Here is a 24,142-nt window from a genome sequence, read left to right on the forward strand (position 1 = left end):
CATGCGATCTTACTCTAATTTCTTTCTTTGAGAAAATAATGTCTAGTAGATGAAGAGAAGGCAGCAGATGGGACATATTTTGCTTTAGGAAAGCTTTTGAAACGGTTCCACATGATTCTCTCAGAAGCAGACTAAAGAAATATGGTCTGTATCAGCGTGCCCAGTATTTCTGGCTGGGTGAGACACTTACCTTGTTTCTGTATAAGGGAGAGACCATATGTTGCAGCCCTTCCTCCAATGCATAACTGTATTGTGCAAAGCATAGAACAGCCAGTGCTTCCTGGGGCAGTGAGATTTATTGCATATGTGCAGACAGATCCACATACTGCCACGATCAGAGGCACTAAGTGGGCTCCCAGCAAAGATGGCCTGCAGTGCACTCAAAATAGTCCACCCAGCGGGCAGCCCTCCTCCCTGTGGACTCTAGTCTGGATCCAGAAAGGAGCGAGGGAGACCACAGCCAAATTCATTGTCCTGGCAGGCCATGGGTTGTGCATAGCTTGAGGTTCATCATTTAGAAGGTACGTGATATTACTGTAATGTGGGTGGCAACGGTGCACTGTCAGACTGGGAGGTTCTTTCAACTGGAGTCCTGCTGGCGTATGTCCTGGGCCCAGTTCTGTTCAGTTTTTTAATTAATGACCTCTATGATTTAACAAAGAACGCACTCATGAAATTTGTGGACAAACCAAGTTGCGCTTTCAAGGTCAGGATCAGGCTTCTCATGATCTTGAGAAACTGGAGAAAGTGATTCAGAAATCAACAGTATGAAATAAAAAGAAACAAGTGCTGTGTGCCACATTTACGAAAGAGGAAACAAATACCAAAATTTAAAAAAAGGTATAACTGACTGCCTGAAGCATGCCAGGAAAAGATACGGGAATTAGAGAAAATAAAAAGTTAAACATGAGTGAGCAATCACGAAACTCTCATAGCGGGAGGTGATAATGAAATGTATTATTAAAACATGGGAGGAAGTCTCATTTTCTGCAGTGCCGTTGAGGCCTTTGCTAGACTTTTGTGTCCACGCCTAGTGCTAGAGGGAACTGGTGTTGTGAATGATGTGGGTACTGACGACAGAGGAGTGAGTAGGAAAGAAATTTTGAAAGTGGAATCACGGTGTTATAAATTGTCACAGTACCAGACAAGCAGCTTCTCAGTCGTCGGTGAGGTAGTTTTTACAAGAGAGATAAGCGATATAAATCAATGTGAAACTAGATTGCAAAGTTTTAACATTCAAAAGCAATGAGGTATTTTTATAGTTGACAGTTGTGGGAACTCACCAAATAAGCAACAGCACATGGTTCAAGATCGCAACTCCTCTTCAAGAGAAATAAGAAAATTCTTGTAATTTAGAAAAATGGAAAGAGCTGAAATCAATAACATTGAGGAAGGAAATAGCAAAGAATGGTCTCAGCAATTAAAGTCCCAGCTAAGCAGGCCCCATGAAAAATGGGCAGCTAGATCAATAAAAAATGTAGAAGTATATCTATACAAATGCTGCAACTCTGAAGCCTAAAAGAGGTGAACTAGAATGTCTGATTTTAAAGGAAGTTATTGACATAATAAATGCCTCAGAAACTTGGCAGAAGGGTAGGAAACTGTAATAATAGGGAACAAATTGTAGAAGGCGGCTGGAAAGGGGTACATTAGTGGTGAAGCAGTGGAGAGTATGAGGAATTGTCCCTAAATGAAGTTTCAGCAGAGGACATTTTGGAACAAATCAATAAAATGAACAGTAAGAAAGCACCAAGATAAGATGATACTCAATCGAGAGTTCTGAAGGACCTCAAACAGTAGATTAAGAGAAAGCTAAATGTAGCGTGAAAAGTGTCATTTATGTTGACCGCACTGCAAGAAGGATGGAAAGTGGCAAATGTGTCTTCAGCCTTAAGAAAAAGGACTCCAGGACAAATGTGGAAAACCACAGATCAGATCTCACTTCCAAACTGAATAAGTGGGTAAAAACTACAATAATAAAGAAGAGAACCAGTAGACAATTTCATAAATGTGATTTATTTGGAAAAAGTCATTACAGTTCTTGCAGGAGGAGACCATGTCTCATAAATCTACTTGAACTCTTTGAAGATGTCAACAAGCTTGTAGGTAAGGCTGATCTAGTTGATAAAGTGTGTACAGACTTCCAAACAAATGTCAATAAGTCTTTCTGCAAAGATTCTTGAAGTAGTTAAGCTGAGATAATAAGATGTCCTCTTGTAAGTAAATAAGACGGAGACAAAATGGGACAAAAAGTGGGAGGAAAGGTCAGTTTTCCCAGTGAAAGGAGCTCTACATCTTAGTCATGCAACTGTTTGATTTAGGACCTGTGCTTTTCAATATCCTTATAAATGATTTGGAAAGGGAGGGGGTGAATATTGCAGTGACAAGGTTTGTGGATGATGCAAAATTAGCTGAGAGAGTCAAATCTGACCCTGAGAAGAGAGGCAGATGGTTCTCATGGCAGTGAGTGGCTGTGTCAGAAATGGCATGTGAAAGTCAATGCTAATAAATGCAGAGTAGTTTGTCTGGGAATATACATATTCAATTATATATTATACTTACTCAATTACGGATTGAACATTACATTATTATCACTCAGAAATACAGTTGCTGTAGGATAACTCTATGAAAACATTGATGCAGTGACCACAGCAATAAAAAATTCAAACTGAATGGGAGAAATTTTTAGAAAAGGAAAAAAGGAAAAGAAAAACACGATTATGTGATTATGTCACTGTATAAATGTTTGGCAAACCCACGTATTGATTAATATGTGCAGTTCTGTTCATCCTGTCTCATAAAGAATAGAATAGAACTAAAAAGGATGGTGGGAGTTATTTAGCTCAGAGATTTAGACACCTAAATTTAAGTTCCTACCTGTAGGTGTCAATCTATGAGGTAGATATCTAAACTCCAACACTAAATGAAAGCTTTTTAATCTGAATTCCACCCACAGAAAGTGGATGAGGACAGAATGGTTTTCATATCAGGACAGAGAAAATAGTCAGGCATGGGACAGAGAGCTTGAGATCTCCTCGCTAGCTAGGAAACAATGAAGAGGGGATGGCTATTATTTTTAAGAACAGGAGAAGTTAAGGATACCCCATGAAATTATGAGGCATCAGGTCTAAACCAGAAAGTCATACATTCTCATATAACGTATTATTAAAATGTAGAACTTATTGCCAGAGGCTGTCGTGTAGGTCAAAAGTATAAATGAATTAAGAATTTCTGGAAGGCTGATGGGAAGCCAGTGTCCTGCCAAACAGAATTATGAAGGCTCATTCAGCTGTCAAAAGCCAGGTGGAGGTACATGGGAAGGACTCCGAGGCAGCTAAGTAGGACAATAAAGGCAATTTCTAGGCCAGAACAGAGACCGTGAGCGAGAAACTGGTGTGCATCCCACCAATAGCTCTTTTTGTGGTCAGAGGGACACCATGAAGAGAGAACCACAACTGGGATCTCAGGAGTAGAAAGTGTGGCATACTCCAACATCGACTTCGGGGGAAGGAGAGGGAAAAGGAGGGAAAGAAATCCTGTGCAGAAATTTTAGGAAACGAGGGAGACTGATGATAGCCATAAAACAATAGCCATTAGCATAGGTAATGTCCAGAACATGGAGACAAGAAGCAGTGTTCGTAGCTCATGATCTTCAGCACCTCAGAGTTGACTGGATGAAGAAAATCCTAGAAGCCGCTAGCAGTACGGCTGTTCCCAGGGCTTGCGGCTGCTTACGCTCCTGCCTGGGGCTTGAAATGTAGGTACTAGAATTCACTTGCTAAATCTAGTCTTTACTAGAGCAATGCTGTAGTGGTTTTTGAAGACTTAAATTGCTAACAACCACATTCAGCCCAGCTTATCTCACTCTGTCCAAACTCCGTGGGTTTCACTGACCAGCGGTATTTCAGTCATTGCTGAAGTTGCAGATGGGATCCTGCACGCAATCAATAATGACCCAAACATGGTCAGTTTGGATGGATTGTCTCAGAGGAATAGTAACAAGATATGCAGGACTGTGGAGATTAAGGCTGGAGAACATCTCCAGCTCTCCGATATGGGGGAGAACTGAATTATGAATGTGGCTACCACTGTAGATAAGTTTAGTTTAGTATGAGGCTGTGTATAGTGGTCCCAAACTTTCCTCTTTCAATCCTGCTTTCGTTTTCCATTTTGTTTGGATATATTTTCATCATTCATTTCGTGCTTTAGAAAAATACTTGTTTCTGTTTTGAGTTACTCTGCTGGCTGTCCCCAGGGTATTTCTACCTGCCTCTTAAATGGTTGCGGGTATTTTCTGTGTGTTTAGGCAGCCATGAATTTGGCTCCACAGACCTCAGAAGGACTCGGAGTACACTGGAAAGCAGTATTGCTCATCTGCAGGGTGCAAACTCAGAGAATGATGATTTAATTAGATTGGTAGCACTACTTAAAAGCAAAATTGGCATCTAATGCAGCTGTCTTTAAAATACACTTCAGTATTACATAAGAAGCCCATAATAACATGAGAAGTGGAAACCTTTAAATGAGGGTAATTTTGATGGCAACTTTTATACCCTTTATTGTAAAGCATGCCGAGCTGCAACATGGTAAAATCCATTAGTACTTTGGGGATCTGTTTGTTGTTTTTTTTTTTAAAGTCAGGAACTATTCATTAGCTCAAAGTGAAACTTACTGTAAGAATGTGCAAGTGCTGGTGGGAGTTGCTGTTGCTGGTTGAGGAAGTACCATCCTCTTCCAGAACAACCCAAGGGCCTGAGCCGCGTGTCCATGAGCCTGGTAGAAAAACACTGCAGCCTCCCGCTCCTACATGAAATTCCTGCTCTGTTAAGCACCTCAACCAAAGACCATGATTACAAGTGCATTTCTTCCAGTGCCAGTACGAAACTTAAGCGGTTTGCACCCCTTTTGATTACAAGGAGGCTGCCCAGGAACCTGAGACAGAGAATGGGGCTGCCTAAAAAATACTTTCCCAAAACAGGGCTATTCTTACCCGGGATCCACCTTGATGCGCTTTTGTATGTAGCCCCAACACAGCTGTACTGTCACAACTGTGAGGCTGTCACAGGAGCTTCTTACGCTGGCACAGCCTCTGAAAGGAAAAGATTTGTAATTACATGCAAAAAAGAGAGTGCTCTGAGTACTCTGAGAGCTTTGGTATGCATATGTATGTTCTTCAGTCTCTGGATAGGGATGATCTGCTTTAAATGAGTACTTGTCACCATAGCAGGACTTTGAGCTTACTGCCTGATGCTCCGTTTGAATTCTGTGACCGCAGGACTGTTCATAGCATTTCTTGCCTTTTCTGACCTAGGAAATATTTACTTATTTTTTATAAATCAGAACTCCTATCCCTGGAAAAATTTAATAAGGTATTTTGGTGCCTGTCAGGGAGTTGCCAATGGAAATCAGGGTCAAAACGGTAGCATGGTTCTGGACTTAATTAGATAGGCTGCTTTTTTTGGGAGAAGTTATTTTGAAGAGTTGGACACTGGGGAATTTTCTGCATTGAGTTAAGCAGAAAACAGCTTTAAAATTTGTTTCTCTGTTTCCTAGAAAATGAGTTTTCTGTGCGGTTTTGGATTGTTCAGCCAAATGTCTCTGTTTTTTCATGATATGTTTCACAACATATTTGTTACGTCCAGACATAGAATGTTAGAATTAATCAAAACTGAAATATTTATGGAGAAAGCCATTTCACGTCCATCTCTGTCATGAGACTGGCTGCTCTGATAGGGATTAGAGGTTGTTACGCTAATGACTTACACTTTTGTCTCATTGCCAGAGCAGTTTCCCAATTTAGAACCTTTTCTTCTGATTAATATTTGTATTCCTCCCACAATTCCTCTTCTTATAGGAACTCGTACTGGGAATTATTCCAGACCTACATAATGTCTCTGAAATCTTTTTATCCCTCTGTTTGCTGATCAGTGGAAAGGATTTTAATGCCAGGTTAGGTAATCGAGATAAATCCTAACTTCATCTAACTTTATCCCTCGACCATGTCTTGGATATTCTAGAAACATTTTTTTGTGATCCATAAATAAATTCACATAGGATTTTGATTAATCTTTTTTTTGCTCTTCTTTTTTCAGTGAAGCCTCATTACATTAAGTGGGAGATCAAACAGAGTGTATTACAACTTCCACTGTGCACTAGCTTGTTTAGTGCAACACTTTTTTGGGGGTTGAAAGCATCAGTAAGTTCCAAAGACAAAGTTTTGTGCACAGCTAGGCATGTATAATGTGTTTTGGTACTATCCTGAAGCAGTAATGGCTTCTAGTACCTGATAATGCTTTCTAGCCCCATTCAGTTGTTTGAATTAGCTTACATAGTGGTGCAAAGTATACACTGATTTAATTCACTTCTAACTGCAACTTGTTACAAAGAAGAGGGAGTCAAGCTTGTTTAAAGTAGGTCTCTTGCTGGCACTTGGAGCCAGCAAAGGCATGGATGCCTGTGCGGTTTGGCAGAGGTAGGGCTCCTGGCTCGGAGAGCCACATCACAGCGTTGCACTCCTGAGTGCGACTCCCTGAGGTTCTGTGTGCCCGTTTGGGACTTTTCATGGCCGCAAGCCAGCCACTTCTCGTGCACAGTCACTGGGAGAAGTGCACGCCTAAGGAAAAGCTTCACAAAACACTACATCCTGATTAGAAAACTATCTGACCTTGCATGTGGGCAATAACAGGGAGCAGGGCTTGAGCCCATAGCTCTTTATCCTTTTTCATTTGACTCTCTTAACTCCAGCAGAAGGTTTCAAGCTAACCCAGAAGTCAAAGTTTCCTTACCAAGAAGAAAACTTTGGTCTGAGTGACTGCTGAGTGACAACTCTGTAAGTCAGAGCCATCAGGTTAAATGAGCCTGGGAAAGATGGTGGCTTCAGTTTATTAGGAGAACTGGACTCCATGTTACCCTTGACCGTCCTAACGATAAATAGGATGGCAAAAACCCCTCCCTTGCTTTGACCCAGAGTTGCTCTTTCCTCTGATGGTTCATTGATTCCCTTTGCTTCCCTTCTCATTTAATAGATTTTTATAAGTTGGGCATTTACAGATCTGCTGCTATTAACATTCAACATTAGAGGACCCGAGAGCTTCTCTGCCAGCTATGCTGGAGCTTCTGAGGCTGCTGATTTAAAAACGTTCATTGCTGATAGATTCTAACATCTCTCTCAGTTACTAATAGACTGGAAAGTATTTCATCATCTTCAAGCAATGAAAGCAAATCATCCTTCTTTCCAAATACCAAATAAAAGTCTGTTTGAACACTTCTGCATTTTCTGCATAATCCTTCACAATTCTCCTGTCTGCACCGAGCAGTGACCCCGTACTGTTGCTAGGATTTCTTTTGCAAACACAACTTTCTTGTGCTAAGCTCTGTCAGCCATGGATTTTATTCTGAGGTTTCTTTGTTTTGTGGTTTTATTCTGAGGTTTTTCTTTGTTCATGTAGGTCAGGAGTTTTCCTGGCTATTGATTTACAACTAGTTATATGCAGTACTAGTGTTTGATATTTCTGTCTTTGTTTTTCTTTGCTGGTATCACTACCAAACTTTAACCACACGAGTCAATTGTTTTAAGATTTTATGTTGAGTGTCTGACTCAGTCTGGTATTTTTCACATTTTTTAAAGTGTCAGGTAAAATGGCAAAAGGATTAGGAAAAAGATACCATTTTTCCAATGTTTTAAATACATACATATATCTTTGTAATATAGGTTTAATATTGAATATATATATATATAAAAATAAAAACCGCAATAGCAATGCCATATAGTCCACTTTTGACAAGCTAGAGTCTTAATATTTGAATTAAGGGCTTGAAATTTAGGGAAGGAATAACCCCAGTGAAAGATGTGCATTTTTCCTTTTCCTTTGAAATCTGACACGTCCCAAGTCTCTCACCATGTCAGCCCGTGTATGTTCAGCTGAGACTTGCCAGTGTTCAGGTATGTGTTCCACAGAGACCTTGCCCAACAACAAGCACCACTCCTGGCTTCAGGCATGAGCAAGGTTTTACCTGCAGTGCACAGCAGAGGAGCCGGTACGTGCCAGCAGACCTCGGAAGCAAGGCAGGTGGGAGGACTTAGAAGGTAAACAGATGTAAGGTAGGAAGAGAAGCAAAAATAGCTGGACAGGCGCAGGTGGGGCCAAGGAAAGTCTACAGGATAGAGGTGGAAAGATCGGTGCTCGTTCAAGTGTGTTGCCTGTTAAGAACGTGGAATGGAGCCCAGCACTGTGCAGTGCCTCCTGCGCAGGTCTGGCAGCAAATACATGAAGCCACCAGCACAGCGTGTACGTTCAGACTCAGTCTACTTAAGGTCTTTATAAAGGATGACAACATCATACTGTTATCGGTAACCTCATTATTTGTAGATACCGGGCCACAGAAGGGGATGAGGATACCAGAATGCTGTTTTCCTTAGCAGCAGTGTCTGGGGAAGAGCTCTGTCAAGGAAGGGCTACCTGTGCTCCCTCCATCTGGAGAGGCATCCTGATACAATATCAGCAGGGCTGGAGGTAAGGCAAGCAGTAAAAGAGGGCTCACAGATTATGGCACAATCGCTGAAGTTCAGGTGGCAAATCTGTCTTCTCTTTCAAAAGCTATTTATACTCCCCAGGCTCTTGTATACCTTGTGCTTCATCACCGAATGTCAGAGATCCTCATTCTTTTATCAAAGCTATTATCTCTTGTTCACACCAGCCTCCTCACACCACTATGCTGTCTCTGGACGGAGTATATGGGCAGGTAAACATGCAGAATACATGCATGCAGAGACACATGCATGCGGCTGCTCCTGTATGAACTAACAAACCCCTGCCATAGTGCTGGATCCTCTCTCTCTCTTCACTTGTGTTTGCTTTGGACTGTAAATTTCTGTGACCACAGCCTATTAACTAACAATCCAGAAAATTATCCAGGAAAAGAATATCTATTTATCCTATGCTGTAAGGTTATTCCACAGCACCCACTACAGGTCACAAGATGTGAGCAGAGAGAGTCCATGGCCCTTTGATTTGTCTGAGAAGGATGGGTTTTGTGTTCTTTGTACCTTAAAGCCCAGTGGCTTTCTTTTCTCATAACTAGAGTTAACAGCACTTTCAATCTGAAGGGCTTTTCCTTAGTGAACCTTTCTCTTGTGCTCGCACCATTGTATCTCTTCATTTTCATTATTAGCAGACGGAGCATGAGTCCCAGTTCTTTCCTTCCATCCTTCCTGCCAAGAGATCTCTGGTGCCTAGGCATATTTTGTGGATACTTAATCTTGCGCTACTTTTCTTCCAGTGATTTTGATTAATTTTATCCATGTACATAAAATTATTTTGTGAGTGACACTTCCCATTAAAAAAATTATGTTGAAAGTTAGTTTTACTAACCTGATTCCAGAGAAAACATTTCATGCTCCCTTTTTTTCAAATTTGGACTTCATTATTATTTTTCTGTAATCTGCTTTTAATTGTAAGTACCCAGCATTCTGCTAGCTCACGCAGCACCAAATGACACAAGGTTGCTCTGGAGTGCTCCAGCGAGTGTCTTCTGGGGAATATTGAAATTCCATGGAAACAACATGAGAACCATTATCTGAAACAGCCTCTTCAGGCAAACCATATGGGGTGAAATATTCCGCACTGCTTCGATAATCCGAGCACAGATATGTTCACTGGTAACTCTGCAGTAAGCATCAGTCATTTGCTTTGTCTGTGCGGTATTAATGAGCCATTTCAATAGACAGCAGGTTTTGACTATATTTGCTGCATATTCATGTTGCTTCCTTCAAGTTGTTTCAAAACGCTCTCCACTAGATTAACTAGAAAGTCTCAGTTACTCTGTCAAGTGCTGGGGTACCAAAGACGTGGACCATCCTGTCCTTTCCAGTCTTGGCTAGTGTTTGGAAGGGAGATGGTGTACTAGGCACGCTGCTTTTGCTGAGCCTTCCTCCAGCAGCGAGGCTTTGCTGCTGCTTCCAGCGCTGTTTGCTGGGGCTACTTCTTTCTGTGCACGTAAGACCTCCTTACTGCTTTCTGGTTCATCTGTCATACAGGGGCTGTGGTTGTTAGCAAGCAATGGAGCCTTAAGACACTTTTTGCAGACGGGCACACATTATTATGGTGGAGGAGTGAGAACATGCAAAACCCAGAATAGGGAGCACAGAGGGAAGAGTTGTACGTTTTGACTAGGCTGATTTGTGCTGTGCTCCTTAAGCATCCCTCTGTGATGCTGTTGTGATGTGGTCAGGGGAGCTGAATCACTCCAGACATTAGTCTAAGTACCTACAGAGCCTCCCCATGCATGAATAGAGCATTTTCCATGGGGCAGAAAAATTCAGCGACAAGTTTTGAGAACAATAATGCCCACAGAAGCCTTTGTGGGGGCACTGAAAGCCAAACAGAGGGGTCTGGGAAAGCCACAAGGAAGGCTTCAGGGTGCACCAAAAGTCACTTGAAATGTAAGAAACACTTTAAATTACTCCCTTTTCTCTTTGTGAGCATTTGGAAACACAGTCCTTCCTTAATCTTAGTGCCCGGTTCTGATAACTACATGGAGCTTAACCTGGACAGCAGCTTAAAAAAAAAAAATAGTAAGGTTACTTACAGGTCTTTCTACGGAAAGACACTCGCACCACAGGTCTTGAACTAACCACTTCCCAAGCAAGGGAACTCACATATTTAAACAGCACCACAAGGATAATTGAAAGGGGCCGGAGGTTGCCAGCACCAGGTGGTGGTAGGTGTGGAGGGGAGAAAAAGAGGGGTTTTTAATTGCAGCTCTGTTTTTTACGCTACATCTGTTTTACCAAAAAAGACAGAGTAGAAAGTGAGTACGTGATTTATCCAGCAGGACAGAGCCAGCGGTGCTGTGGTTGAGGGGAGGTGAAAGATGGCAGCCGAGGGCTGGAAGCAGCAGCCACATCCTCGGGCTGAGTTTGTTGCTGTGATTGTGCCAGGGCTGCTGGGGGAAGAGCCAGGCTGGCTGAGTGCTGCCGTGCCTCTGGAGCTGGTGGAAGAGCTACAGGTGAGGGCTGTTTTTCCTTCATTTTTTGGGAACGATCTTCTGAAGGGAAAGAGCAAAGACTAATGGCTGGCACAGATGTCTGTGAGTCTGTCCTGCACTCTTTCAAGTCCTTGTATTTCTTTTTGCATGTTGTTAGAAGCAAGTTTTATTGTATTGCCTTTTCCTCCTCTGTAAAAAGTGAACCGATAACATTGCACCGTCTCACCTCCAAGGTCTTGCTGGCTGGCTGGCTCCTTTTCTCACGTCAATCGATGCCCTACCCTGAGTTCCCACTGCCCCTCTGGAGCAGGTACAGCATCACGTGGCCGTGCTGGTCCTTTTCTTTCTGTCTCCGGAAACTGCAATAATTTTAAGTATCTGTCCTTGGAGCTGGAGCAGCTCCTCTGTTCCCAGGGGCAGACGTCCCTCTGCCTCAGCACAGGCTTTTCCCCGCGGCTGCCGGGATGAAGGGCAGCCGCAAGGGCTTTTGCGTCCTGTGCTGTGGTGTGGGGCACACTCTCCCCGGCTGAGGCTCTTTGGCCCCCTCACCTTTTTCTCCAGGGTTTGTCTCCAGGTGCTGTAGAGGTGCCTGGTCTCCGCAGTATGCTTCAAACATGCTGAGTGCAGGGGCTGTGGTGCTGGGATTTTGGGGGTGCTGCAAAGCGATTGCTGGTGTGTTACTCTTCCAACTTGACTCAGGAGATGGGGAGTTTCATTCTTCTGTGTGCGATCACTTGGTTCCCCATTAGGGTCTGTGGGTGATTTTGGATCGCAAGGATGTGTGGCAGAGAGGAGGGTGGATGAGCAGACGTGGGGGATGTCTGTGTCACCAGGAGCGCCAGCCTCTGCCCCCCAAAGGGCTGTGGGTCCAGTTCCTGAGATGGGAACGGAGCCACCACGGGCAGCATTGCACTGGGGTGGGAGAGCTCCTGGTTGCTGCGGCTGAGCCTGCAGCACCCGGGGCCCGTCCCCTGTGCTGGTGTGCGGAGACCCCACAGAGGGTGGCTGGAAGCAGGGAGCCTTTAGGCACAAGGGTGCCAATAGCTGGGGGGGGATCCCTGTGCAAGGGCTGAGATGTGCTGCTGTTGGCCCTTGCACAAAAATCCCCCAAGTGTGGCTTCTGGAGGAAAAGGAGAGATAAAGTGAGTGCCTGTTCCTGTCCTGGTGCAGAGATGATTTGGGGTCCCTGTGCGTATCCCCCATGGGTCTGTGGGGCAGGGTGCGTGGTGGGCATGCTGCTCTCCACAGGGCACAAGAGATGTGCCGTCAGATGGGACATGGTGCATGCTATTCCCTGTCAGGCAGGGCATTTTGGGAAGCTGCTGGGATTTTGGGCTCTTCCCCAGCAGCAAGCCAGTTCCCAAACAGCATTTGTTAGGTTGGAGTTTGCAGGGCAGGAGACTGACCTGTGACCTGGGGTGTTGGAGAGACCCATGCTGGTCTGATTCTGCCCTCATTTACTTGCGAGGAGCTTTTCTTTCAGCAGAGACGATGCTGTTTTGCCACAATGAAGCATCAGAAGTCGCTGGCGGGGAGCACAGCCCGGACGATATGGGGAGCAAGGGAGGATGTGGGCATGGGAGATGTCAGATAAGTGCCCCCAAGTGGTGAGCGACCAAAGCTAAACCCCGAGGAGGCTTTGGGGGCCTGTGTACCCCATTCCTGGTGGGTTGGTTTTGCCCAGAAGGTCCAGGGAGGGGGACCTGGAGGGGATAACTTGCTGCTAGCCAGAGGCACAGTGATCCCAGGCGCTTCTGCAACGCCCCCATGTCTGAGGTGGTGGTGGGGGGGGGGGCTGTTTTCAGGGCTCTGCAGGGTGCTGCACTGCAGAGGTAGGAGCTGGACCGTGCTCTCCCCGTGGGAAAGGCTGATGGGGGTCAAACAAGCAGGAGCACAGTTAAATCTGAGCTGAAGGGTTTGTTTCCCAGCCGCTGTTTGAGAGGAACACCCAGAGGGCCTGGTGCCTCCCTCACAGGGGTGTGAGGGCTGCAGGAGGGCTGCCCTCCAGGGGGGTCAGCTGCTGAGCTGAGGCTGTTTGGAGTAGGTAGTAGTTGGCTTCTGGACTGAGATCGTCCTCGTGATGCTGGGGTTGCCTATGGGCATGTCTTGTAGGGCTGGCTGGGACTAAAGGTAGCAGCTGGCTTGGCCTTCCCTTGTCAGATGCTCTTCGCTGTAGATAAAAGCTTTTTCTGATCGTTCTAGTTCCCATGGCTGGCAAGGGTTTTATAAATGGCAAAAGCTGTCACTGTGGGTCAGCCCTTTGGGAAGTCTTTCTCATCCATCTATCCCAGGAGCGGGTTGGCAAACCATCTTCCTTTCCTAAATGCGCTGGCAAGAACAAGCATCTCTGTGCTTGAACTACAACCCACTCAAGGTGACAGTTGTGTTCCTGTGGCTGCCCTGTGCTTTTGGATGAGCTTTGTGAGAGATTTTGCCTTGCCCAGCTGTGGCTGAAGCTCTAGCTCCTGCTGTGTGTGAAGAAGTGAAGCCCTGGGCTTGGCTGGGGCTGGGGGCTGCTGGGCCAAGGGGGCACAAATCCAGTGTGCTCATCTGCACACCTGCCCTGCCTGGGTGAAAACAGGAGTTTGAGTCCTATTCTTTGTAGAGGAAAAGCGTCTGGAGTTCTGTTCCTGCTATTTCTCTGTTTTCCTAGGTGCTCATTGCTAAGAATAACTGCTATTTCACCTCTTGCCTGCCCTCCACCAGCTGCTTGGGGCCACCATTTTAGACTTCAGCTTGAGCTGCAAAGCGTAAGTGACCTTGTTTTCCAGAGACCCTGTTTGAAGGAGCAGGAACTGGATTTTGCCTCCATTTACCCCTTAAGGAGCTGCCACAGGAGGAAAGGGCCTGTGTTTGCCAGCTCCCTGCAGCCTTCACTGGGGAGCTGTGCCACGGGAAGTGCTGAGCAGGAATCAAGCATTATAGCAACGTGCTGGGTTGGTTTTGCTCTTGGAAATAAAAAGTAGAGCAAGCCACAACTGAGACAAGGTGACTTTCGGTTTATTCAATGCATTGTTTACTTAATGCCTGGTAACAGATCTCTGGAGCAGACCTTGCCCTGCTCCTCATCCTCAGCTTGTCCCTCAGCTCCTGCATCAGAAAGAGCTTGGTGCTGTGCTGGTGGAGCTAAAAAGGGGGCAGCCAACAGCCATGGCTGTCTTGCTGCGACAGCTCTTATGTCCTTGCAGTGGGTAAGTGCCAGAAGAGGCTGTTTCTCTGCCTTCACAGATGCTCCCTTCGGCCCAGCTTGCTCTTTACTCCATTTCAGCAAGGGCCCAGCAAACACAGCTCCAGCTGCTGAAGTCCTTGTTCCAGTGTGCTTCATAAGCGTTGCCATTAAATGGATGGTAGAAAGTGTTTATTCAGGGGGAGGATAGTAGGGCACCTGGAAAGACAAGGGCACCCCAACTTTTCTGGAAGTTGAACAGCGACCGCTGCAGACTGGGTTGTGTGAGGGCAGAAAACCCAAGTGGCTTTTTTGTGCCCACGCTACTCGCCTAGGCTGGGGAGCGAGGTCTGGCAGTGTCAGCCGCTCCAGTTGGGCCTCGCCCACCTCTGCACTTAAGTCTCATCTTTTTACTTTCTAAAAGAAGTCTCTAGAAAAGACTTCCTTTATAAGGAAGCCTTTAAGAAAAGTCTCTAAAAAGATTTCCTTTACAGGGTAATGAGATGAGGCTTAAGTGCAGAGGTGGGTGGGGGGCAGGCCCCACCAGAGAAGTTGCCAGAGTGGGGCAAGGCCCACCCATAGGGGCCGAGGCAGGGGGTGACGGTGGCTGCGAGACTTCACTCTGCAGCCCAAACAACTTGTGTGAGGATAAAAATGCCACTCGGGGTTTCTGCCTCCACACAACCCAGTCTCTGCAGCAATTGCTGTTCTTAAGAGCCCTGGGTGCCGCAGCAGGGTGTATTAACAGACCAAACCTATTTCCCAAAAGGGAACCCCTGTGCAATTTTTGGTGATGTTTGCAGTTGGTGCAGAAGCAGGCTAATTACAGCATGACTCACGGGCAGGACACTGCTCTGCTCGGGGAGCTGGCACCAGGGCAGAACCACCAAGGCTGTGTCCCTCCGGGATGCTGCTACCAACTAATGCAGCTGAGGTCAAAACACGTCTCTTCTTCCTACCCAATATGTCTGTTCAGGCTGAATCACCACTTTGCTGTTGGGAAGAGCTCAAATATAAAACTGCAGGAACTTACTTGTGTCTCCTACTACCTAAATCTCCCAAAGAGGCAGCTGCTGCTTTACCTGCTTCCTCAGGGACAGGCAGCCAGCGCCTGCTGGGAATGCCAGCCAGGCAGGAGCACAGAAGCTTCTTCCCCAGGTAGGGGCACTGGAGAGGGGGCTGCTCATCCTGTCTCTGGGGAGAAGGTGGGGCTGTGTGCATGTCTAGGCTGTCTGGATGAATGTCTGCTATCGCTTACCCAGTGCAGGATGTGCTACAAAGAAAAGAAAACAGCTTTACTGCCCTCATCCTGCCTCTCTTCCTTGGGCACCCAGCCCTGCACCCAGCCCTTGCTCCAGGCTGCTCTCAGGAGTGAAGTAAGGAGTGTGTCTCCTCTGCCCATTGCCAAGGCTCTGCTGGGAAAATGAGATTTGAGGGGCACCAGCTTCTTCCCAGCAACCCTTCACTGCCAATAACTGCAGGGGAACCAAAACAATACAAATAACCTGGGTTTGGCGGCTAAAAACCAGGTAAAGCAAAGAAGTGAAAAGCTGTGATGGCGATCTGGGGGAGCCTTCCCCTCCTCCTTTGCTCTTTGCACACAAACAGGGGCTGTCTTGGGCTCTGATCCTGCAAGGAACCTGCCCTGGCTGGGGAAGGCAGCCCCAGAAAGCAGCACAAGGGATCAGTTTTAGGGAGTTGTAGTTGTTCTTTGCTTACCACTTTCTCTGACCTCCAGTGCTGGGATCTGCAGTGAAAGCGAGATCTGTACCAGGCAGGATATAGGCTCCAGGGGGTCACGGCAGAGAGGGCCACGTCCACGGGAGATGCCCGGAGCCACTGGCCACGCAGCGCTGACGTCTGAGATGATTTTTAACACGACTTTAAACTCTGCGATTCACTTTGCTGACACCAGCTTCCCTCGCTGCAGAGCAAAACCCTTCACACCAGAGCAGCCTCGTGTGCCGTCCCTGGGGTGAGTCCTTGTTCCCCTCCCCTCCCCTGGAGCAGGTCCAGCTCTCATCCTGCCCTTCTGCTTCAGACCAACTCATTGGTGAATGGCTTCGAAAGATGTGTCCCTGTGTCCCGTCCCCCTGCAGATGGCTGTGAGACCTGGCAAGGTCCTGCCCTTGCCTCACTGCTGCGTGATGGGACTGATAGTCCTGAGGGCCCACAGAGCACACGGAGGACTCCTGGGAGCACCAAAGCACACAGATTTCCAGGGGTGGGGGGCACCAAAAAGCAGATTGAAAGCTCTGGGGCACCCCAAGGCCCTTGAGGGCACTGGAAAAGAAACAGGGGGGCTCCAGGGGTAGCCAAAACCACCCTGAGGGGCACTGTTGGAGCAGAAGGACAAACGGAGCAGCGCTGGTTTCCCTTTCGCCTCTTCAGCTAGCTAGGGAACTGCAAAAGCAAACCAAGAGGTTGCGGGAACCAGAGGGGAGACAGGGATTCAGAGCACTGAAAAGCAGACGGAGGGATTTGAGGGGCCCTGGTGGCACCAAAACCCATATGCAGGGATGGGGGTGGCACCATAAAAGAACAGGAGCTTCTGGGGACACCGGAGTGGCACCAAAACTGAATTAATAGCATGTGTAAGAGACCTGGTCCTTTTTTTTCATCAGGAGTCCTATATCTGTCCTTTCTCCTCCATGCGCTGGCATCCAGGTTTCAGATGAATTTCACGGTGCGTAAGCATCCCGAGAGAATTTCCTTCTTGTTCTGTTCATGCTACGGAAGAGAAACGCTCCCATTTCCACTCGGATCTTACAATGGCTTGTCAGTGACAAAACATTCCCAAATCCTCTCATTTATCAAATGGCCAATCCTGTTAACAGCTTAAGAAACATAATTACCTGCAATCTCTTCTGCTATTCATTTTATGCCTACACTTCCCTCTCTCTGGCAGCTTACCAGCAGGCTAGTCAAGAGCTGAAGCACGGCTGCAGCCACGGAGCGCTTCAGCAGTGCAATTTCCTCTAATCACCTGCACGATGATCGCAGGAGTTTTGCCTCCCTGTTTGTAGCAGCAAGAAGCAGGTGAGTGAGGAAGGCACGCGGCCAAAAGCATCGGCTAACACGCCACCAGTTGTGTGTAGGTTTCCAAGCGTAGCTACATTTTAAGTGCTGTTCCATCCGTATGGTGGGAACATCATTGATTAGGAGGGGCACAAGAAATCGCAGCCAGATTTACTTGTCTGGGAGATACATGTGAGCAGGTGGGCTCCGAGAGAAGCAGCAAGAGAAGCTGGTGCAGTCTTGAGTGCTGGAAATGGCTGCGAGAGCTTCATCGGCAAGAAAGCGGGGCCTGGAACATCATCGAGCTGGTGAACTAATGGGGAAATCGGGGTCAGCTGGAGACAGTCTAAGCTCCTGATTATCGCATTGCTAAAACAGGCTGATTTTATCTTATGTCACAGTGCATCTACAACTTGTGAGACTTCACGTTGGCTCGTTTGGGTCAAATCTCAGGGAGTATTTAGAAGAGCAACATTTGCAGGCTGGAGATCTGCTGGCTTCCTAAATGTTGGTTATGTACGGGACAGCTTGAGCCGAAGAGAAACCCCTAGGATCACCATAGCTTTCCCTACAGCTTGGGGACTAGAAAATTCCCAGGTCTGTCCTACCCATGCCGGCTGCTGAGGAAGCTGCCTGTTGTGCCTTAAAATCTTGTACTGGCCTGACATTATCATTGTACATTTAACTGGCCAAGACACACTTCTGTCTACACCCTCTGTTTAGACCTGCCTTCGGTTCGGAAGGATTTTTCTTATGCCTACTCTACTCCTCTTTTCATCCGTATCAGCGATTTCGGATCCTTAGTGTTTTGGATAAATGATACACATTTCTTCTGACACTTTCATATGTTATTTTTAAGCAGTTTTTTATGCTGCTTGCCAACATTTTATCCTTACACTTATTTGAATTTTGTGTTAAAAACCACTATGAACAAACTGTATACAAATAAGAAGGTCTTTTTTTAAAGTCAGACATCATCTTGGGGGATTTGGGGCTTTTTGATCCTGCTAAGATACTGAATTCAAGTATATTATTCTAGAATAACCCTTTCTAATAGTGGTTTGAACCTCAAATGCCGAATTTGGCCAGAACTGCCTAAAGAACTGCTTTTCCCATTGAAAACAGTTTAATTCACTTCTCAAAATTCAGTCACTTAAAGTGACTGAATTTTGATACGGCCCAAACGCCACCCAGACCCAAGCGCCAAAGAGCTTGGGTGGCTCTGGGCAACCTGCCCGGAGCCGTGTGCTGCTTGAGAACAGCAAGGAGTTGGATAAGAAACTATCCCAGTCTTGAGGAGGGACTGAAGCAAGCTCGCTTCTTGTGTTTAACAAGATATAATGTATACATAGGGAAATTATTAAGAACTGCAAATTAATAAACTGTACCTAAAGAAAGTGAAAACTGCCCCAATAAAAAAAAAGTAGGACAGCTGTGCTTTTATACAAAAACTTGCTATTTCTTTTATGACATTTATTTCAAATCATGCAAACCCTTCAGAGCAGCTCTAATGCCCAGTGGAATTCTCCAACCTAAATGTCTCGTCGTCAGTGTAAGAAACAAAGATAATGTAATTTGAATGCTGGATGCAACAACGTAGGCTGCTCTCGAGGCTGATTCTCCCTGCTCCAAATGGGAACGATGGCTCCAAACAGGCTCACCAGAACAGACTGAAAAGCAGACGTCTCATTTGTGAGGAAATGGCCAATACCTCAGCTTTTTCTCCCCCATTTGTTTCTTCCTGGAAAGAAAATACAAAACAGTTGTGTAAAGGTGCTGCTATTTCAAAGCAAATTTTAAATCATTTCTGATTTGCAAATGGCATTTCAGCATTTTCATGAGAATAAAATGCTACTGTGATGCTGTGTTTAAATATTTCATTCCAGCTCCCTGAACAAACTTAAAATCTTATTATAAGTCGTTTTGACATAAAAGTGTGCTTCTCTGTGGTGCCCATAGCTTAGACATCTCCAGCTTCAAGCGCAGCTGCAGGAGCCCTCCCTGCTCGTGGCTGATCAAAGGCAAATCACGCTGCCACCCACGAACCGCCACTCGTCCCCGGCACCCAGCCCAGGAGGAAAAACAGATCCTGAACCTCCCGAGTGCTTCTTCCCTAGCAGCGACGCCGTCTATGAAAAATACACGTTGCAGTCGTAACGCTACTGTGAAAACGTTGAGCGAGTTTAGCAAACAAAAATACTTTGCCTTGGTTCAAATCGTGCTGAAACAAAACATCAGCCAGCACTGGCTGCTCAATTAAAGAGTTTGTCGTGCAGCCTTTGGAGAGGAAAATGCTGAGAAAAGGATTTCAGGGAACATACATACTGCGTGGAGAAAATGTTTCATGAGAAATTTTCCAAACCTCCCTGCAATTCCCATGCGATGCATTCCCCAGCATGCAACTTGTGCGTTGTCCTGCAATTTGGAGGACAGCTTATGGCTGCGTGCGACGGTGCGGTGACAACTACCAGGATGTACGTGGGCCTGCGGGGGGGGATACATTTTAGTTAATTCCATGTGTAGTCTCGATGTGGGACCAAGGAGCTGTTGTTCCCCTCCTGGAGGATTGAGCACATCTTTTTTGGGAGATGCTGGCTCTCCTCTTCCTCAGTGTGGGCATTTAACCCCAAAATACTCATTGCCACCCTGCTAACGGGAGCGGTACTGCTTTACCTGTCAGCACTGGCACTCCGCCATGGGAACTGGTCCATCGCATCCCACTGTTGCAACTGGAACAGCGATGCTGGCTGCGCACCAGGATGCCCAGCTTCCCTGGGCATGCCCTTGCTCCTTGTAGCTATGTGCCACGCTAATTTCGCTGGGGCTGAGATCTGTGATGACGTGGTGACGGCTCTCCCAGGGTCTCCGAGGACCCGTTTTGGGACTCTGAGCGTCCTGACTCCATCACCCAACTGCGTGAGCCCATGCCTTTGCTCAATGAGACACTTGGATATTTCTTGTGGTGTCTCTGCCCTCGATAACACCCTGATCCACGGGGCGGGCATAGGGCTGAGCCTGCAGAAGCCGAAGTCATGGCTATGGGTGTCCCAGAGCAGGACACATTATAGGTCATGTCATAGGAGAGGCCAGGGTTACTTGCTGTCTCACCACATGGCTCCACCCAGCCACCAAACAGCTTTACAGAGGCTTGTGTAAGCACTAGCGTGTTCTGCATCTCCATCGTTCTTGCTGAGTAGCTTTGATGGCTTTTGATGCGTGCGAGTGAGGCCCCATCCAGCACACAGGGAGGGTACAAGCAAGTGAAAGTCAGGGCTTATGTTTGCCACTGATAAATGTATTAGTCTTTAAAGCGGAATTTAAACTACAACCCTTTTTCAGGCACCTCAGCAGTCCGTTATTTTGCAGGCCTTGTAAGGGAATGTGATTTTGCCTTTTAACTGGAGTGTATCTTATGCTAAGCAGTGAGATTAAGTGAAGGGATCCAAAAGAAGTTGCTGAATGGCAGAATTGCCTTTATAAATAACATTAATAATTTATCCGATCCAGGGGTTTTTTGGGTAAATGAAATACCTGCCTCTGTATAAAGCCCACTGAATAGGAACACATCTCCGCTTTTATGAGGCTTGGATTAAAGAAGGGAAATGCTAAGGGGCTTATCTTCGCTTCAATTTGCAGCCCTTCCGGCTAATGGCAAACTCATTTAAGAAGCTCTTGTGTTTGTGCCAACTCTGCCTTTATTGTCGGTGCCGGAGCTTGGCTGCATTTCTCGCCGCAGCGCTGGAGAGAGCAGAGAGGAAGCAGTTTGTTTTCTTGACCTCAGATTACCAGACAAAAGCTAGCGAGAATAGTTTTACTTGGAGTCCTCCCTATTACGAGTTGCTTAAAGTGTCTGCACAGCAGCTGCCGAGAAGCTGGTGGTCCGGGGACCCCACGTGTGAAAGAAGACAGGGCTGGTGGCTGAATGGGGATGAGTCGAAAGAGCATCTGTCATCTTTCTTCTGGGACGCCTGCATCCTCCTGCACGGACAGTCGTGAAATGGCAAAATTCATCTTCTGCGAAGCCCACGAGCTGTCACTTCTCAGCTCTTCTTTTATGCTGGTGAAAATCAATTGCTTCAAAGTTCACTGAAGGTGAAGGCAACATTTGCTTTCCATTCAGAGCTAAGCGGGCCATCTTTGAGAGCAAATGCTCTCAAAAGGGAGAATAGCAAAAATCAGCAGAAAAATTCTCTGAATAAGTTGGAATAGGAAAGGAAAAAGCAATTTGCTCCCAGTTATTCCACAGACAAAAGTATGAATAAAAAAATCATGAGCTATTTACCCTGCCTGGACTGTTTGCATGAGCTTTATGCTATTCCAGTTTTGCTTCACCAACCCCCAAAGACCTTATCACTGGATCCTCAAGGCACTTAAAGAAAGCATGCCTTTTTTTTTTATAATGCTGGATCAGCAGGGACCAAAAGCAGAGAAAACAAAAGGGGTCCTAAATCTGAACCATGCTGATGCTTGCGTGTGCATTGACCTGGATCAAAGACCCAGACTCTGGCCGGCCAACTCTACCAGCACAGAAATTTTATCCAAAATAATATCACAAGCTTGGGTGCTTTGCATTCAGATAGTGAGGCTGTGACAAAGCCACGGTGGGTATTTACAACCTGCTTTAGAAAAACCTGATACATGTCGTTAGCTATTCTGTTGTAAAGGCAGTTTATGTTACCCACATCTGCTGCTTTAGGTGGCCCAGCCAGACAGCTGGCACTGCTCAAAATGCCAAAGACCGCGCTGCTGCAATGAGGAGAGGAAACAGAAAGGAGGATGAAGACCTCGTAAGCTTTATCAAAAAACACCAAAAAGTCAGATTTGGGGGTTACGCCGTGTAATTACATTACCTTAAGAAAAAAGTTTACTGAAAATTTCCTGTTTTGTGTTGCCAGCGCTTTTCAGCCATTAGTAACACATAACTTCTCATTGTCTTTCCCGAGGCACAGATGGGCTAATTTTCAGCTACCTGATAATTACACGTTGTTTGAAACTGTATCAAAAGCTTCTGTTCCTGCGTTCCTCCAGCAGCCGTTCTTATAGCTCACAAAGTCCCTTGACTGGGGCTTGCAAGGGTCCCCATCCATCAGTCCGTCCGTCCATCCGGAGGGCCGGGGGCGGAGCGGCAAAGCCTCCACGCTCACACGCAGGCTTCATAGGCTGCTTGTACAGATTTGCACCATTTCCAAGCTCGGTGGAATGACTGAACCTCCACCAAAAGCATCTTCTCAGCTCGATGCCAGTATCCAAGGTTAATATGGGATAATGCTGCATCAAAATGTTTCTACTTAAATATGCATGGGGATGCTGATATCATGGGAAAACTAAGGATAAACCAACACAGGATGCTAGAAATCAGCATAACAAAGGTTTAGTCTCAATTTTCCTTGGGCAAGGAGCTGTCCTTGGGCAAAGCTGTGAACTGCCAAATTGGAGAAAGGCAGCCCATCGGCTGTATGGAGAGGAGGGTTGACAGCCCCTCCTCTAGAGCCACAGTGGAGGCTGGAGAAACCTCCTTCTCCCTTGATCCCTCCTCTTCGGGAGTGGTTACTCTGCCTTTTTAGAGAGTGTTTTCTCAGCTGGTTCGAGGCTGTCCGGTGGGAAAATGCAAAAGGCCTCACTCGTGTTTTCTGCTTCCCCATCCTCAAGTACTCCTGTTGCCTTATCAAAGAAGGAAATTAAATTGGGTTGACACAACTGGTTCTTGACAAACCCATGTTCTTTGATTTTATTCATCATTTTACACATCTTACAAGTTGCTCATTTAAGACTTTCTTCCAGCCTCTTTCAGGGAATTGAGATGAAGATGATTATTCAATTTTTAAGCTTTTTTTTTTTTTTAAAGTATCGTCTTTAAAGAGAGGTGCTTTTCTCATCTCCAGGGAGCTCTACGCCTTCATAAATTTTGACGATAAACACCAAGGGTTCAATGTTCTTGGGTGCGTTTCATCAGATCCTCTATTTTGAATACATTTGACATATCCAAATGGCTTTAAACTTCTTTCCTTATGCTGGCCTTCTCCACAGTTCCCTTCAAAGCCTGTTTCATTAAGTTCCATTCACAATTAACCTTTTTATAAAGACTGAAACAAGGGAGACGGGACAAATTCCTGCTTTGAACGCTCAGTCCGTTCTCCTTCCCCAAACATGTACGCCCCTACACATCTTGCTGTTCTCATTTTACATCTAATTTATTTGCAGACCCTTACTGGTTGCCTCCGAAACCTTGTGCGTGCAGACTTAGCCGCTGTCACGCCGTGAACCTGCATTATTCCTCTGTTCTCCCCCCAGGCACGTGCCCGTTTCAACTTTTCATATGATTTCTTTCCAGCTTCCGGACCCTGCTGCTGCCGTAATGCCGTCTAATTATGCTTCTTATCTGCTTTCACAGGGGAGCAGTTTGCTTTTGTGCACCATCTTTGGTCTCTTATGGGAACTGCCAGTTCTCATGCGTTTCCTTACCACGTATTTCCATCCAAGAGAGCTCCTCTACCGCTTCCCTGATTTATTTCATTATTTTGTTATTTCTATTCTTCAGTCTTACTGTGCTGGTGGGAAGAGATGCTCAGGTTATACATAGCTTCTCCTATTCCCACATCTCTTGGGATGTAAGTTAAGGACTAGCCTGATAAGGCTGCAAAACTGAAGGGGGCCATCACTGAAAACTCCTAAAATCCTCATGGCAGCGGTCCCAAGTGGGTTCAACTGGACATCACTGCAGGGAGGGTGTTACTTGGAGAAAAAGATCCAGAATTGGCCAATTGGTCCCAGAATTGGCCGTTCGGTCCATGTTGGGACGGTAGGTGGGAAGCAGGGCTCTGCGGCAGGGTCCCCCCAGACCCTGGCGTCTCCTGGAGTCGTTTCTGATGTTCTCCATGCATAGGGGGATGGGATGATAAACGAGCTCTGCTCTAAGCAAGCTCTGCTCATGCCTTGACCGTTCAGGTGACGTCCGTAACCTCGGCTCAAGAG

General features: G+C 46.2%; 1 long non-coding RNA gene across 1 annotated transcript; it reads left to right on the forward strand.

Moving 5' to 3' along the window:
- The first annotated feature begins 15,896 nt into the window (after nt 1-15,896).
- LOC143165992 (uncharacterized) lies at nt 15,897-19,023 on the forward strand. The gene is made up of 3 exons (XR_012996355.1): nt 15,897-16,127; nt 17,061-17,191; nt 17,572-19,023. It is a non-coding gene; the product is annotated as an uncharacterized LOC143165992 (long non-coding RNA).
- Nucleotides 19,024-24,142: the final 5,119 nt, after the last annotated feature.

Source organism: Aptenodytes patagonicus, chromosome 12 (assembly GCF_965638725.1).
Source record: "Aptenodytes patagonicus chromosome 12, bAptPat1.pri.cur, whole genome shotgun sequence".
In the NCBI taxonomy this organism is placed as follows: Eukaryota; Metazoa; Chordata; class Aves; order Sphenisciformes; family Spheniscidae; genus Aptenodytes; species Aptenodytes patagonicus.